Below are 13,439 nucleotides of genomic sequence, written 5' to 3' on the forward strand. Positions count from 1 at the left end.
TGATACGTGCCCTACAGGTTCTGCAGACTGCATTATAATCTTCTTTAGATATGCCTCCCTCTTTCCATTTGATAAACATTTCTTTCTTTTTAGCATTGGTTTAAGTTCTATGCTCATCCATCCTCGTTTCCCTAAATGCGTCCCATTTTTCCTACTTTTTGGGATTGTTAACGATTGTGCTTTGAGAATCTCATTTTTAAAAATTTCCCATCCTTCCTGGACATTTTTGTCCTTAAGGACATCCAGCCATTGGATCCCTCCTATTCTTTTTCTGAGTCGCTTAAAATCTGCCTTTCTGAAATCTAACCTTGAAGTTTGAGTCTTCACATGTCCTTCTCCTCTAGTTATCCAAAATTCTATAATAGCATGATCGCTGCTTCCTAGCGTCCCAGCCACTTTTACCTCCTCAACCATTTCCTCCCTGTTTATAAGGATTTGATCCAAAGTAGCAGATCCCCTTGTTTTCTCCCCTACCTTTTGGAAGATAAAGTTGTCAGCAAGAGAGGATAAGAATTTGCTTGACCTGTTAGTTTTACTTGAGAGAGATTTCCAACAAATGTCTGGATATTTGAAATCTCCCATGACCACTACGTCATATTTTTTGGAGAACTTGATCATTTGATACATAAAGAGTTCATCCATATCTTCAGTTTGCCCAGGTGGCCTGTAGTAAATGCCTACAATGGTGTCCTTTCCATTATTCTCTCCTTGTATTCTTACCCCAACAGTTTCCACAGAACTCCCTGTCTCTGAAACTTCAATCTCTGTGCAGATATATGCGTTTCTAACATACAATGCGACACCTCCTCCTCATTTATCAAGTCTGTTTCTTGCAAATAAGTTGTATCCTTGTAGCCTTGTATTCCAATCATGTGTATCGTCCCACCAAGTTTCAGTGATTCCAATTACATCATAATTACATTATGGCCTTTCGCTCGATCCGCTTCAATCGGGGTAACAGGAGATCGCATGTAGTGATGCCCAAACATTTGAGCCGCCATGGTCACATGAAGAAGACAGTGGGAAAGTGAAATTACTGTGGCAATAGTTGGATGATGATGAGACACAATTGACAGAAAATCAGGAGGAGGACCAGGGTGCGGAAGTGTAAGACAAGTTGGTGGACGATGAAGTCACTGACCCAACCTGGTAAGGTGACATGCATAGCAAGAAGATAATATTCTTAGATGACAAACCGAACTACTCTGCAGAGTTGTTGAAAGCCGTAACAGAGCAGGCAGATCGGCAGCTCTCACCGCTGAACATACAGCTAGGCATGGTCTTTTGTGACAATGGCCAGAACCTGGTGGCGGCTCTGTGTCTTGACAACATCGCACACATACAATGCCTGGGCCATGTGCTCAACATAGTGGTTCAGCGGTTTCTCAAATTCTACCCAGATCTGTCCTAGCTGCTTGTAAAAGGACACTGCATGTGTGCACATTTCAGAAAGTCAGCTGCAACTTCCGATGCCCTGGCAATGCTTCAGCAGCGTTTGCAGCTTCCAGCTCACTGACTGATGTGCGATGTTCCGACGCATTGGAACTCAACCTTGAAGATGTTGAGAAGAATTTGTGAGCAGCAGAGGGCAGTTGTTGAGTACCAACCCTCAACACACCCATCGGAATTCAGATGAGCCTCCGCACGTAAGAGCTGATGAGTGGGCATGGATGTCAAAATCTGTGCAGCCCTCCAAAACTTTGAGGACTCCACCAAGATGGTGAGCGACAATGATGCCATAATTAGCATTACCATCCCGCTTCTCTGGCTACTGAAATGCTCGCTGCTCACAATTAAAGAGGAGGTGTTGCAGGCGGAGGACGGTGAGATGGAGCAAGGAACTATACAGGGTCTTTCCCTAACTGTATCTATCTGTCTCCCGGTATGTTCCCTGTATCCACTATCTGCTGTGTATCCACTAATCCCTGCTAACTTCATTCTATTTGTCCTTGGTATGTTCGGTCCAATCTGCATGTTCATCACCTAAAACCTTTGATCCCAATACACACTGGTTCCTAGCTGTCTGTTTCCTGAATTCATTTAGCCTCTGTGTCCTAACTACTCCCCCCCTCCACCCATGCTTTTGTGAGCAGTGTCCCTGCGACTCCTCCCCTCCTGCACACACCTGACCCACCTAATGTGCTGGCCAGAGCTCCATAAATCAAGGGAGCCAAGTCTGGCACAGATGGGTCTGGCTTTTAAAGGGTTGCTTTTTAAGGGGCTAAAAATGAAATATGCCAGAAATGGGCCAGAAGTGACCAGAAGGTACGGATAACTATCTACTACTTTTACTTAGATTCCTTTTCTCATTCTCCCTTACACTTTCATCATGCTTACATATGCCCTTACTGTTTTTGCCCCACTAATCATCACTCTCCTTCGCTATCCCCAAACCCCAGCGCCCTCTAACCAAATCATGATCTCTCCTTCCCTCCTACCTCCCCACCTAACCTCATCTACAGACCCGCTCCTCAACCTCAGATCGATCCTACCAAAACATAACACAAGCCGGACACTCTCCTTCTCCCTCTCTCTGCTTCTCCTCACTGCTGGCGACATATCTCCCAATGCTGGACCCCCACAGCTTGCACCTTCCACCAATTCGCCCACCTATTGCATCAAACCAACTGCAAACTACCACAACCTCTCTTGTGCAAAACCGGTCCCCCTGACTCCCACCCCACTGCTCCCTCTCTCTGGAGCACTCTGGAATGCACGCTCTGTCTGCAACAAGCTCTATTTTGTCCACTACCTCTTTACCTCTCATCATCTCTCCTTCCTGGGTATCACAGAGACATGGTTGACACCCTCTGACACTGCCTCCCCTGCTGCGCTGTGTTACGGCGGCCTCCACTTCACCCACACTCCTCGCCCTGGAAACAGATATGGTGGAGGAGTGGGTCTTCTCCTCTCTAACAACTGCACCTTTAGCCCTACTCCTCCTCTTCCCTCCCTTATTCTCCCTTCTTTCGAAGTCCACTCCGTCCGCATTTACTTTCCCTCCAACCTCCAAGTGGCTGTCATATACCGACCACCAGGCCCGATCACTGCCTTTATTGACCAATTCTCCACCGGGCTTCTTTACTTTCTCTCGGCTGACATTTCCTCAATTATCATGGGCAATTTCAACATCCCCACTGACACTCGCCAGTCAGCAGCATCCAAACTCTTGTCGCTTACTTCATCCTTTGGACTTACTCAGTGGTCCTCCTCAGCCACCCACACAGAGGGACACACACTAGACCTTATCTTCACCCGACTCTGCTCCCTATCTAACCTCACAACCTCCCCCCTACCCCTATCTGACCACCATCTACTCACATTCTCATCCCTGTCCTAGTCACCCATCACCCATGTCCGGCAACTAGGACACCCCCGCAGAAACGTTGCACATCTAGACACTCACACACTCTCTGACTCTGTTCTACCACTGACATCCAAATCCTCACTCCATGACAAAGACAGCGCCACTGCTTTCTACAACGCCACTCTCGCATCAGCTATTGACTTGGTCACCCCTCTTGTGCATGGCAGAGCGCGACGAGTCAACAGGCAACCCTGGCACAACAACCTCACTAAACAGCTTTGACAAGCGTCCAGGGCTGCGGAGCGGCGTTGGAAGAAAACACATACTCAAGATGACTTCACTGCATTAAAACAAGCAACACTCGCATTCAAATCAGCACTCACCTCTGCTAAACAGGCCTATTTCACAACCCTCATATCCTCCCTATCCTACAACCCCAAACAGCTATTCAACACTTTTAACTCTCTCCTCCGCCCTCCACTGCCCCCTCTGACCTCCATCATCTCTGCTGAGGAGTTTGCCACACACTTCAAAAACAAGATTGACCAAACACGGCAAGTCTTTACTATCCGACCACCACAACCCCTTTTGTTTTCCACAGCATTTCCCTACCCCCATAACCTCCCTTCCCAACATCACGGAAAGAGACCTTACTCGTCTCCTCTCCAAATCACACCTCAACACATGTGCACGCGACCCCATCCCATTCCACCTCTTCCCCAACCTCACCCACACACTCATCCCATCAATAACCCATCTCTTCAACCTATCACTATCTTCTGGTACTTTCCCCGCTGCCTTCAAACATGCCACAATCACTCCCATCCTCAAAAAGCCATCTCAACCGCCTTGTCCAGCTATTGCCCCATATCGCTGCTCCCATTTGCCTCCAAACTCCTTGAGCAACACGTTAACGGTGAACTTTCCTCCCACTTTTCATCTAACTCTGTCTTTGACAACCGACAATCCGGCTTCTGCCCCCACCATTCCACCAAAACTGCCCTTACAAAAATCACCAATGACTTACAGCCAAAGCTAACAGACAATTCTCTGTACTCCTTCATCTTGACCTGTCCTCTGCTTTCAATACACTTGACCACTGCCTCCTACTATGGATTCTCTCTTTCTTTGGCGTCAAAGACCTTGCCCTATCTTGGATCTCCTCATACCTTTCTAACCGCTCATTTAGCGTCTCCCACTCCCACACTACCTCCTCACCACCACCCCCCTCTCTGTTGGAGTCCCTCAAGGCTCTTTCCTAGGACCTCTACTCTTCTCAATCTATACCCTTGGCCTGGGACAGCTCATAAAATCCCATGGCTTCCAGTACCATCTGTACGCTGATCTGTACCCAGATCTACCTCTCTGGCCCAGATGTCACCTCTCTGCTGTCCAGAATCCCAGCATGTCTAGCAGCCATATCCTCCTCCTTCTCCTCCCGCTACCTCAAGCTCAATGTGGACAAAACTGAACTCTTTATCTTTCCCCCATCTTGCATATCTCTCCCACCTGATCTTTCTATCACAATAAATGACATCACTCTTTCCGCTGTACCGACAATCTGCTGCCTCGGAGTAACCCTTGACTCTGCCCTGTCCTTCAGACCCCACATTCAAGCTCTCGCCACCTCCTGTCGCCTCCAGCTCAAAAATATTTCCAGAATCCGTCATTTCCTCAACCCTCAATCTACTAAACTGCTTGTGCATGCCCTCATCATCTCCCACCTCGACTGTTGCAACATCCTCCTCTGTGGCCTACCTGCTAACACTCTCGCACCCCTCCAGTCCATCCTCAACTCTGCTGCACGACTCATTCATCTCTCGCCTTGCTACTCCTCTGCTACCCCATTTTGCAATTCGCTTCACTGGCTCCCATTCCCCCAGCGTATCCAGTTCAAACTACTAAAACTGACCTACAAAGCCATCCATAACCTCTCTCCTCCATACATTTCTGAACTAATCTCCCGATATGTTCTCTCATGTAAGCTCCGGTCCTCCCAAGACCTCCTTCTCTACTCCACACTTATTCATTCCTCATGCAATCGCCTCCAAGATTTCTCCCGAATACCCCCTGTCCTATGGAATTCTGTGTCTCAACACGTCCGATTATCCACCACACCTGGATCCTTCAGATGGAACCTGAAAACCCATCTCTTCAAACAAGCTTATAGCCTGCCATGACTTTGCTTGCTGCCACCCCCAAAAACACCCGAGCTACTGCAACCCCTCAACCTACTGTCTCCGCCCCATTCCTGTGGAATATAAGCCCGCAAGGGCAGGGTCCTCTTCCCTCTGTATTTGGTATGTAACCCCTTCTTATGTACAGCATCATGGAATCAATGGTGCTATATAAATTAATAATAATAATAATAATAATAATAATAATGCTACACAGCCCAGCCTCATTTTATCTCAGTGTGGATTTGATGATAATGAGGAGGAGGAGCAGGAGCTGGTTTCCTGCACTACAGACAGTACCACCCACACCACATTCATAAGTCTGTGCGGTGTGGATGGCCTGAGGAGAGAGAGAACGAGGAGAACGAGGAGAGAACGGTGTCCTTGAGACCTATAGAGCAGAGCATAGTGAGGAGAAGCTGGTGTTCCTCAGTGTCAAATGCGGCAGAGAGATCCAGGAGAAACAGCAGGGAGTAGTGACCATTAGATTTGGCTGTTAGTAGATCATTAGAGACTTTAATGAGTGCAATTTCAGTAGAATGTAAAGAGCGGAAACCAGATTGTAAAAGGTCAAGAAGAGAGTTATTTGAGAGATAGCAAATTAGAAGGGAGTGGACCAAGAGTTCCTGGAGTTTAGAGATAAAGGGCAGATTGGAAACAGATCTGTACTTAACAGCGCAGTTCTGGTTGAGGGATTATTTTTAAGTAATGGATGTATGCCGGCGTGTTTAAAAGAGGAGGAAGAAATACCAGATGAGAGGGAGAGATTAAATATTTTAGTTAGGTGAGTGGTGACAGCAGAGGAAAGGGACTGAAAGATATGTGAGGGAATAGGGTCACCGGTGCAGGTTGTAGGGTGAGAAGATGCAAGGAGCCTGGTCACTTCTTTTTCTGTGACAGGCTTGAAGATGGAAAGTGACCTTGAGGTGCGAGAGGGAAGGGGATCCAGACTCTGAGGGGATTGTGCCAAAATGTCTTGCCGGATATGATTGATTTTTTGTAGGTAATAATTGGCCAGATCATCAGCACTCAGGTTGATGATGACGGGGGTCTGTACTTTAGGGCTCAGAAGGGAGTGGAAGGTTTCAAAAAGTCATTTAGGATTGATGACTAGAGATGTGATGAGGGTGGTAAAGTAGACTTGTTTAGCCAGATGGAGAGCAGAGTTATAAGTTTTGAGCATGAAATTACACCGCGTGCAGAATTATTCGGCAAATGCGTATTTTGATCACTTTGATACTTTTTATAGATATTGTCCTACTCCAAGCTGCATAGACTTGAAAGTCAACTACCAATTAAGTAAATCTGGTGATGTGGATCTCTGTAATGAGGAGGGGTGTTGACTAATGACATCAACACCCTATATAAGGTGTGCTTAATTATTAGGCAACTTCCTTTCCTTTGGCAAAATGAGTCAGAAGAGAGATTTGACGGGCTCTGAAAAGTCCAAAATTGTGAGATGTCTTGCAGAGGGATGCAGCAGTCTTGAAATTTCCAAACATTTGAAGCATGATCACCGAACAATCAAGCGTTTCATGGCAAATAGCCAACAGGGTCGCAAGAAGCGTGTTGGCCAAAAAAGGCGCAAAATAACTGCCCATGAATTGAGGAAAATCAAGCGTGAAGTTGCCAAGATGCAATTCGCCACCAGTTTTGCCATATTTCAGAGCTGCAACGTTACTGGAGTATCAAAAAGCACAAGGTGTGCGATACTCAGGGACATGGCCAAGGTAAGGAAGGCTGAAAAACGACCACCTTTGAACAAGAAGCATAAGATAAAACGTTAAGAATGGGTCAAGAAATATCTTAAGACTGATTTTTCAAAGGTTTTATGGACTGATGAAATGAGCGTGACTCTTGATGGGCCAGATGGATGGGCCAGAGGCTGGATCAGTAAAGGGTAGAGAGCTCCACTCCGACTCAGACGCGAGCAAGATGGAGGTAGGGTACTGGCATGGGCTGGTATCATCAAAGATGAACTTGTGGGACCTTTTCGGGTTGAGGATGGAGTGAAGCTCAACTCCCAGACCTACTGCCTGCTTCTGGAAGACAACTTCTTCAAGCAGTGGTACAGGAAGAAGTCGGTATCGTTCAAGAAAAACATGATTTTCATGCAGGACAATGCTCCATCACATGCATCCAACTACTCCACAGCGTGGCTGACCAGTAAAGGTCTAAAAGAAGAAAAAATAATGACACGGCCCCCTTGTTCACCTGATCTGAACCCCATAGAGAACCCGTGGTCCATCATAAAATGTGAGATCTACAGGAAGGGAAAACAGTACACCTCTCGGATCAGTGTCTGGGAGGCTGTGGTGACTGCTGCACGCAATGTTGATCGAAAACAGATCAAGCAACTGACAGAATCTATGGATGGAAGGCTGTTGAGTGTCATCATAAAGAAAGGTGGCTATATTGATCACAAATTTTTTTGGTTTTTGTTTTTGCATGTCAGAAATGTTTATTTCTAAATTTTGTGCACTGATATTGGTTTACCTGGTGAAAATAAACAAGTGAGATGGGATTATATTTGGTTTTTATTAAGTTGCCTAATAATTCTGCACAGTAATAGTTACCTGCACAAACAGATATCCTCCTAAGATAGCCAAATCTAAAAAAAACCCACTCCAACTTCCAAAAATATTAAGCTTGGATATTTATGAGTCTTTTCGGTTGATTGAGAACATACAGTAGTTGCTGATCAAAAATAAAAATAATCCTCTAAAATACAACTTGCCTAATAATTCTGCACACAGTGTATAGTGGATGAAGTCTTCTGAAAGTGATTTTCTCCACAGATGTTCAGCGCACCTTGATCAGCGCAGGAGAAAATGTGTTTGCATCGTGTGCAAGGGCTGCCATCTATGCCGAGTCATTCTGCGTGTAGCAGGTGCTGCTTCATCCAGGGCACTCTTCAATGTGTTGTTATAGTGTGACAATGTTGAGTCTGGACAGGAGATGGAGAAGATGGGAGGTAAAGATGACTGTAGATTGTTAATAAGCTGCTAGGTATTGATGGAACTTACATTTCTGTGTGCATGGTTCTAGAAAAAGGCTACAAAAAAAACTCTATCTCTCCTTCCAGTGGTGGAGAGGTCTAATAAATTGTTGCAGTACCAGAAAGCCCTTGTTGAAGAATAATTTAAAAAATTTCCATCTGACAACGCTGGCGGCAGAGGTCACAGTTTCTTGGACAACCAACGAGTACAGGTGAGGGAGACACAAACCAGATGCGGCAGAGGCAGGGGAACACTGTCAAAGGTCTGGGACAGTTTTCAAGGCCCTGATACACGGGGTACTCTGACAAGGAGGGAAATTTTTTGGAAGATGCTGAAGGACTACCTTGGTGACCGTACCAGTGTCATCCGTGATTACTCTTTACCTTACAACTATCGGGTATCCAAGATGGACACGTGTCAAGAACTGTCTCTCTACAACTTGGAGGTCCCTGCCGCAGGAGGCATGATAATATAACTGATAGACGCATCTGCCTGTCAACTTAAAATGCTGACAGGCTGACTCTTATCAAAATGAACAAGGGCTGCATTGGGCCAGACTTCTCAGCACCACCGGATGACAGCATCAGAACATAAACTCAAATCCAGTGTTTTTTTAGGGGGATCTATTCCTATGCAACTCTTCACACCCAGACATGGGTATACGCTTCAGGATTTCTTCTATTTTATGTCGATCTCCTTATTCTCTTCATCCTCCACCACCCTATCACCAAGGTGACCATCATGCAATGCCCACGAATATTTCAATATTCAGTTCGGATTACGATCACCGATTTTGCAATATTCGCCGATTTCTTTGTCGAATATTCGCCAAACATTGCTGAACGCTATTGGATTCAATGGGGGGCAAAACAAAATGCATACACAACACCTTCAAATGGGCCCAAAAGCCGGGAAATAGTGAGGTGACAGGTGGATTAGTCGGCCAGCACAGAGTAGGATAGATTGGAGGGGTACGAGAGTGGTAGAAGGGAGGTCACATAGCAGGAGCTTGCAGTAATCGAGATGGGAGATGATGAGGGCATACACTATTATTTTTGCAGATTCTTGTTTGAGGAATGTGGGGATCCTCAGTAGCGACTGAAATGAATAAGGCCACTTAAAGGCCGAAACGTCTTCTCCAGTGTCGCCATTCACTATTGGTTTGATATAAGTATTTATTTTCTGGGTTTTGTTGTACCAATAAATGAATCTTGCATTTCTTCACCTGAGAGTGCGATGAATTAATTTATACTGTATCAAGGGCTTCCCATGCCTATTGCATCTGCACCTCGCCTCCGACTGAGTGCACGCCAATTATCTCCACGGTTTCAGGCAGTCGCCTAATAGTATGATATTTGTCAGCGACCAAGTGTGAATACACTGTGTTCCAAACTATTATGCAAATAATATTTTCTCAGATTTTCCCAAATTACCTATATGAATTGCAGTCATTGCAATGTTCCAGTCAAATAACTATTAGAGTACAATTGAAAGGTTTTTGTACAAACTGCCTATGATAACAGTATATTTAAAAAAAAATAAAAAACTCAAACTGCACTCAAAATGCATGTTCCAAATTATTATGCACAGCAGAGTTTTCAACCTTTTCATTTTAATAAAGAACAAAAAAATGGTCATTTTTGAAATTATAAGCATTAGCAGGTTGTTACAAACTGAAATCAAACAGTTTTCAACTCAAAACTTTATTCTAGGTGATGTTATATTTTCACATAGGACCCCTTGTTCGAAAGGAGCTTCTGAACTCTCTCGTCCATTGAATTTGTCAGGTTTTGGATGGTTTCTGCTTCAATTGTTTTGCATGAGGACAGAATACCCTCCCAGAGCTGTTGCTTAGATGTGAACTGCCTCCCGCCATCATAGACACTCCTTTTGATGATGCTCCAGAGGTTCTCAATGGGTTTGAGGTCAGGGGAGCATGGGGGCCACACCATAAGTTTGTTCCCTTTTATGCCTATAGCAGCCAGAGATGCAGATGTGTTATGTGCAGCATGACTGGAAAATTACAATGACTGCAATTCATATAGGTAATTTGGGAAAATCTGAGAAAATATTATTTGCATAATAATTTGGAACACAGTGTAATTTGGAACAACATACCCGTGTCAGACTTTAAATGGAGTGTAATATCTAACACGCTCCCAAAAATTTCAGGATTATTACGGCAGTAATATGAGATCACGTCTGATGACCATGGTTTTAGGCAGTGGTCTAATAGTATGGTATTGGTCAGTGACCAAGTGTAAATAGGTTCAACAGAACACAGCTGGCTGACTTTAAATGGAGTGGAATATTTGACACACTCCACAAAATATCTGTATTATTACCACAGTAATATGGGATCACGTGTGATGATGGAAAAGTTTTTCTGCTTACACAAGACAGCAATTTGAATATAATCAAAAAAATCTGTCTGTATTCTGCTAACAAGCAAATGGAGCAGTAAAATTGTGTACTGTATTGCTTTTTAAGCAAATAATCAGGATTAAGAGCAAAAAAAAACAACCCAGATATGTAGGGCTATGAATATCTGTAACAGCAGCAGCAGACAGAATGTGCAATGGACCCTATTGTGCTGTATACACTGTCCACATACCCTGCCTGCCTAACTCCTGCTATCACCAGTAATATATACAGCTGGATTAGTCCCCAGAAGGACTGTTAGTTCAGATGGATATATATATTTCTGTGGAATATGTATGCCTAACTATTAAACGGCCAATTCTGTCACTCACTCAGCAGCACTTCTCCCTACTCTGCCTGTTTCCGGCATAGACTGTGATGAGCCAATCACTGTAATGCCACAACCAACATGGCTATGGCATTACAGTGCGTGGAAAGCAATCCCTGCATGTTAATTGCCTTTCTAAAGAGTACCAAACATGCAGGCCGGGGACCTGATCTCCCGCCCGAGCATCCTGGAAATACTCGAGGAGCGCCGAGCATGTCAAGCAGTGAGATGCTCTGGCGAGTACCGAACAATGACGAGCACGTTCGCTCATCACTACCGGGCGAGATAGCTGCCGGGCGAGATAGCTGCCAGCCGAAAAATCGGATAGCTGTCTATAATTTAGGGTGGCTTTAGTCCATTACTAAATTAATTGCCCTTTCAATTACTGTTTGGCTAACAGACTGTCACGCAAGATGTGGGAAAGACTAAGTGCAACACAAAGGGAAGAGGGAAAGGGGGTAGTGGAGAACTCCTAGATTGATCTAATGTCACCCTGTCTACACTAACGTCCCTATATTGGTTCTTCACCAATCTCCGCACGCGTACCTCACCCTGTCTTTCCTTGGCGTTAGGCTCAGACTAGGGAAGGGAAGGGATGAGCGATAGTCGATCCCCACTGAACACTAAAGACAACAAGGGGGGAAAAACAAGTGAAAATCGCTTAGCTTTAGTCGACTCCAGACAAATGCGCACACGTCCTCTAGCACCAGAGAGGAAGAAGTACTGCCAGTGCTCAAGCCTTCACAAGGAGTAACGAATATCGCCGGCACCTCCCTCTTACACACAGCAGGTATTTATACACTCAAGCCAGGCTGTTAATTAGCCAGAGGAAGGTAGCCACTGGGTCCTAGAGATACAGCTTCTAAGAAGTTGTCTGTAATGCCAAACAAAGATCTCCTGCAACCAGCTGCAGGGTGACTGTCTGTCATTTCTGACACACCCGTGACACAGACATTCAGACAGTTGTATTTTTAGTTCAGCACTGTAATGCTATCATGTTTTAGTATTGAGTCTGATAAATTAAAGATTACAACATCTACATGACTGCATCACCAGAACCACCGTCAGTACAGTAATACATCACCAGAACCACCATCATTACAGTAATACATCACCAGAACCACTGTCAGTATAGTAATACTGTCACATGTCCACCAGAACCTGCTTCTGCATCTTCTGCGTCTGTCACTAGGCGCCGCCGTATTCATTCTGCAGGCGGCACTGATGAAAGAGGAGATATCAGAACCAGAAGCTCTGGATGGGTGTCCGTGAAAAATATCAAGCTTAAGATTCCTTCTACCAAGCTGTGTCCCAGATTTATTGGTCTTTATGAGATAATTGAGGTCATTAATAGTGATGAGCGAATATGTTCAAGATCCCATCTCCAAACTTGTACAATTACTGAGATTCTGACACAAAGAGTATGCACCAGTTGTACTGTCTGTGCTCCATGCAGACCTTCAATCTATTTTTGCACTTGCTAATGTGATAAGGCAAGCGAGCAAGCCCTTGTAGGCCACTTTTTGATTTTGTGGGGTTGAAATTCAGCTATCTGCGGAGCTTGTCACTCCAGAGATTCTGAGTGCAGAGCACAAAAACTTTTTTATTTTTCATTTGCTAATGTGACAGTGCAAGCTGTGCTAGCTCAGTTTGTCATTTTTTGGTGTGTGAAATTCAGCTGTTTTCAGAGTGAAAAAAAAAATATTTTCTGTTGCTAGCCACAAACAGCCAAAGATTTTTTTGTGTCGCAGACGTGTTACACTCTGCTATAAGCCACCTGATGCTTTTAGTGGCGGTGAACTTCAGCTGTTTTCAGAGTAAAAAAAAAAATTTTTCTGTTGCTAGCCACAGTCTACCAAAGATGATTTTGTGTCGCAGACTTGTTATACTCTGCTTTAAACCACCTAGTGGTTTTAGTGGCGGTGAACTTCAGCTGTTTTTGGAGTAAAACATTTTTTTTTTCCGTTGCTAGCCACAGTCCACCAAAGATTTTTTTGTGTGGAAAACGTCATACACTCTGCTATACGTCAGCTGCTATGTTAGTGGCGGTGGACTTCAGCTATTTTCAGAGTAAAAAAAAGTCAAAAAATACTTTCTTCGATTCCTAACGTTATACAGCAGGGTATATCTCAGTTTGAATTAGTTTGGAGAATATCTCGTATGTTATACAGGCCTCATCCACAATAAAAAAAAATACTTTCTTCTGT

This window comes from Phyllobates terribilis, unplaced genomic scaffold (genome assembly GCF_046119375.1).
Source record: "Phyllobates terribilis strain yellow unplaced genomic scaffold, ASM4611937v1 Scaffold_10__3_contigs__length_209671492, whole genome shotgun sequence".
Lineage (NCBI taxonomy): Eukaryota > Metazoa > Chordata > Amphibia > Anura > Dendrobatidae > Phyllobates > Phyllobates terribilis.